Genomic DNA, 5146 nt, shown 5'->3' on the forward strand with positions numbered 1-5146 from the left:
ACTTGACCTTGCCATAGCCGCAGAGTGTGTCTTTCACTCGGGGAAAAAGTATTTCAGGGAAAAAGTACCAATTCTTGGGCTTGAAGATAATGTGCTCTGCTTCCCAGCAAGGAGCATGAGGGGAGAGGAGCCCAAGGACTGATTGGAAGAGAAATATCACATGTTCTCACTTATATACGGCATCCAGTGAACAAAATACACTGATGAGCAATATAGATCCAGAACACGAAAGCATGGAACAGACTGAGGAGTCTCAGAGGGAAGGGGGGAGGTGGGAAGAGATTAACCCAAGAATTTATATGCCCTTATGCTTAACCCATGGATAGAGACAATAGTGTGATGGAAAGTTGGGAGGTTAAGGTGGAGGGCATCAATGGTGGAAAAATGGGAGATATCTGTAATACTTCCAACAATAAATGCATTTTAAAAATATTTATCTAAAATGTTGTTACATACAAAATGCTCAACAAATGCTTCTTGTTATTTATGAAAAAATCTTTGCTGTATTCAATAAGACCAGATAACAAGTCTGAGTATAGTAAGTATATGCAGAGATTTGATGTTGGAGAACATTGTTCCATGTTTGATGGACTCTGTTTGTCAGCTCTCAACTGGTGGCTCAATTGCTGGGGCTGTGAAGTTATACCTACAACTAGAGGCCCAGTGCACAAAATTTGTACATGGAGGAGGGGGTGGGTATCCCTCAACCTGGCCTGCACCCTCTCCAATTTTGGACCCCTTGCGGGATGTCCGAATGCCACAGGATCGGGCCTAAACCGGCATTCAGACATCCCTCTCACAATCTGGGACTGCTGGCTCCTAACTGCTCACCTGCCTGCCTGCCTGATTGTCTCTAACCACTTCTGCCTGCCAGCCTGATAGACGCCTAACTGCTCCCCTGACGGCCCAATTGCCCCCAACTGCCCTCCCCTGGTGTGGCTTCGTCCAGAAGGATGTCTGGTCTAATTAGCATATTACATTTTATTATTATAGATCGATATCATCGTGGTGATGGGGTTGAAGTAACTTTTTATACAACAGATCATGTAGCAACTACATCATTCCTAGAACGAGACTTGAGGGATATTGGTACAGGGAAAGGCAAGCACTATGCTATCAATTTTGTAATGAGAATTGAGATGGATGATGAGTCATTATCTGAAGTGATGGAGATGTATCAACCTAGTTAGAGTTTGGGGCAGGCTCACTATCTGGCAATAAACTTGATTATTTCAATCTGATGTTCAAGCATGTAGAACTTACAAAATCTTTCAATTTATCATTTCTGACGCCTTGAGAATGTAGATACACAATTTATATTGTTGCTCAATGTTCAACGTATGAGATTACAGTCTCGTGTGTTTGTGAGATTATCCATGAATTGCCATATAATGATTACTTTGAGATTTTGGACCAGGCTTGAAACTGTGTGTTAGTTTTTCAAACATGACAAAACAAAACACTCTGGAATATATGGAAAAGGTATTTATTTGAAAATTTACAAGTGTTCCCTCATGCACCTGGTCCAAATGCAAGCTATTCCAGAAGATGCTTTTCATAAAGACAGTGGAGATGAAGAAGGAGAAGATGCAGACTAGAGAATTTCTATTTGAGCATAAGACAAACAGATAGTCTGTGATGAAGAATTCTGATTCCGAGAAAGAAGAAGAAGGAGATCATAGAAATGTGGCTGATCATAAGAAAGGGGCAAGAAAACTAGTATGAAGAAAGAAGGAAACAAGTCAAAAAAGCAGATGTTAAGGAAGAAGATAAATCCAAGGATAATAGTGGTGAGAAAAAAAAAAGGTACCAAAGGAGCCAAATCATAACAGCTTAACATCGCTTGAATTTGAGTCCAACAATTTCAGAACACATAAAAAGAGATAGAGTGAGAGAAAATATCAGGAAGAAAAATGTTTTAGTTTTGAAGACTTCTGGCTTCATTTTATACTACTTGGGCATAGATCATATTTTCAAACTGTTGGATTTTTTTGCAGCAAGTTTTAGTATAAGTTTCCTAATTATGAAACAAAATTTCTTTTCACCATGCTTTATATGAGAATTATTAAAATTGATGTGAGTTGTTATGTCAAATATCTGCTATATTAAAGAAGTAATTGGCTTTTATGAGCTGTTTTTAACATCTTTTGTAATTATCATTAAAATATTATACTTAGAAAAAAAGTTTATTTTTTTTAAGAAGTTCTACAAAACACCTGGAAAGCCACATGTTCTTGCTGCTTCCTTTTTTATTATTGAATTTGTTGAGGTGACATTGATTAAGATGCTTATGTAGACTTCAAGTGTACATTTCTATGTTACATGATTTGTATATTGCATTGTGTGTTGACCACCTAAAGTAAAATCATCTTCCAGCACCGTATATTTGAGCCCCTTTATGCTTTATTACCTCCTCACTCCCCTTCCCCCTGGTAACCACCATACTGCTGTCTGTGTCTATGAGCTTTTGTTTGTTCCTTTGTTGCTTTCAGTTTTATATCCCGCATATGAGTGAGATCATGTGGTTCTTAATTTTTTTTCTGTCTGACTTATTTTGCTTAGCATGATATTCTCGAGGTTCGTCCATGTTGTTGCTATGGCAGCGTTTCATCTTTTCTAATGATTTAGTAGAACTGCATTGTGCATGTGTACCAGATCTTCAGTATCCAATCATGTTTTCATGTCTTGGCCAGCGTGAATAATGCTGCAATGAAAATATAGGGGTGCATATATATTTGTAAATAAATGTTTTCACATTTTTTGGGTCATATGGTAACTCTATTCTTTTTTTTTAATCCTCACCCAAGGATATGTTTAAAGAAAGGACTAGAGAGAAAGAGAGAGAGAGAGAATGAGAAAGAGAGAGAGAGAGATGTGCAGCATCAATTGGTTGCCTCCCAAACCGGGGATAAAACCAGCAACTCAGATATGCACCATGACCAGGAATCAAACCAGAAACCTTTTGGTGCAGGTGATGCTGCAACCAACTGAACCACCTGCCCAGGGGGCTAACTCTATTCTTAATTTTTTTGAGAAACCTCCATACTGTTTCCCATAGTGGCTATACCAGTTTATATTCCCACTAGCAGTGGATGAGGTGCCTTTTTTTCTCCATAGCCTTTCGAACAATTGTTATTACTTTAATTATTGATAATATCCATGCTAACAGTTGTGAGGTGTATCCTGGAGTTTTGATTGCATTTCCCTAACAGCTCATGAAGCTGAGTATCTTTTCATATGTCTCTTGTCCATTTGTATGTCTTTTTGGGAGAATTGTCTACTTAGGAACCCTGCTCATTTTTTAATTGGATTATTGAATGAATGAGGCTATATCAAACTAAAAAGCTTTTGCACAGCAAAAAGAAACTTCCAATGAAACAAAAAGGCAACCAACATAATGGGAAAATATACTTGCAAACAACAGCTCCATTAGGAGTTAGTATCCAATATATAAAGAACTCACCTCTACTTCTTAACATGTAAACTTGTTTGCTGATTGATTTTCCAATTTATTTTTAAAAGAACTCTTAAAAAGAGAATTAAATAAAATAAATTATGTCAATTTTTACCAATGTTTTACACATGTGAAATATATATAATTCACAAACGCCCAATTTTAAGGTGCATATAACTAAAATAATGCAGAAATCTCTCAGCATTGTGAAAAGATTTATTTTCCTCCTCTACACTGTACCTCTGTTTCAATTCATTTCCAACTATATTTTCCTCGAGTTATTTACTTATTGATTTGGACTGAGTGTTTTGTTGGCAGCATGAACTGTATCAGAAAAGAGATTTTATATACTGTACCAGAATTTGGCACAATATTTTTCTTTATTTTTTTTTGTATGACTAACAAAATATACCATTGGATGAGAACTAGACTCCTAGTGGAATTAAAATGTAAGACTAGAGCTCTTGTCATCAAATCCATTGGCATTAGTGTTTTGTTTTTAAAAACATAAAACTTTACAGCCCAGCCATTCTTCCCACCTTTTGGTGCTTTATGAAGTTTCTACCTTGAACATATTAAACATGTTATTGTTTTGTAACTTTCTGAATATAATCATTTCTGTACATCTGACAGTTAGTGTTCTCTTTAACACCTCATTGATTAGAACTCTTTCTCATTATTTCTATCTGTCTCATTTGGTTCTCTGAATTTTCTATTTAAGACCCAAGCATTTAATTTGCTGATTTCAATATTTCATGTCGTGCCCTTAAGAATATAGCTGACAAAGCAGATGGAGAGATATTGGACATCTAGGAGGCAGATGCATTCAGTAGAATGCTCAGAATGACCACAAGCAACTAATTAGATCTCCTGTGGGGAGTGTTATGCCCTTGAAATACTTTTGTATCCTTATTGTTTTAAAATCTTCAGAATAGTATTCTAACCCTTATTGTTAGAGCTAACTTGGAGTACATGTTCTTTATTTTTGAGAGAGTAATTTGCAGAAATGGGAGATGAATAGTTGAAGTTGAGAAGATTTAATATCATGGCTAAGGGTGAAATTTTAATTTATCCTACTTTATCCTCATTTAATCAATTCATGCCTATTTGATAGCCTCAGGCATTAACCTTTTGAAGGCTGAATGTGTCATTCTGTAATGTTTGTTAAATCACCTTGACTGCTAAGGTTTGCAGGATTTAAAAAATGTGTTTACTCTTTCTGCAACACTTGTTTTGTTCTCTATGGTTGCTTGGATCTTAAAGCAAATTGTAGTCTAAAAAACCTTTTCTATTCTATTGATACATGAGAATTTAAATTTAACTCCTTCTATTAGTGTGTGGCAATGAAAAGAGAACTCGGTGAAGGAATAGGCATGGGCAGAGTGAAAAATATATCCCTTGATGACTCTTTGGTTCCAACGGGAAGAAAGCTGGATCAAGCCTATACATAACCACTCCCAGTTTTCCAATCAAATGAATTTTGTTTGTGATTGCATAAAATATGGAATGAGGTTAGAGTGGTCCCCCCCCACACACACACACATACTATTAGATCTCTATGCACTTATAAGGAAATATCAGGAGTAAGCAATTAATTCTTCCCCTAAAAAATGACTTTCACATTTCTAAAAGGAAATTCAAAATAGGTATTTGGATAGTTAGGTCTGGTGCTGAGAGAAGCATGGGTTGAGG

At 36.3% G+C, this 5146-nt stretch overlaps 1 pseudogene; it reads left to right on the plus strand.

Annotated features, from left to right (window-relative positions):
• Window positions 1-986: 986 nt before the first annotated feature.
• LOC132226353 (histone deacetylase 2-like) lies at window positions 987-1847 on the plus strand (annotated as a pseudogene).
• The last annotated feature ends 3299 nt before the right edge of the window (window positions 1848-5146 follow it).

This window comes from Myotis daubentonii, chromosome 2 (genome assembly GCF_963259705.1).
Source record: "Myotis daubentonii chromosome 2, mMyoDau2.1, whole genome shotgun sequence".
In the NCBI taxonomy this organism is placed as follows: Eukaryota; Metazoa; Chordata; class Mammalia; order Chiroptera; family Vespertilionidae; genus Myotis; species Myotis daubentonii.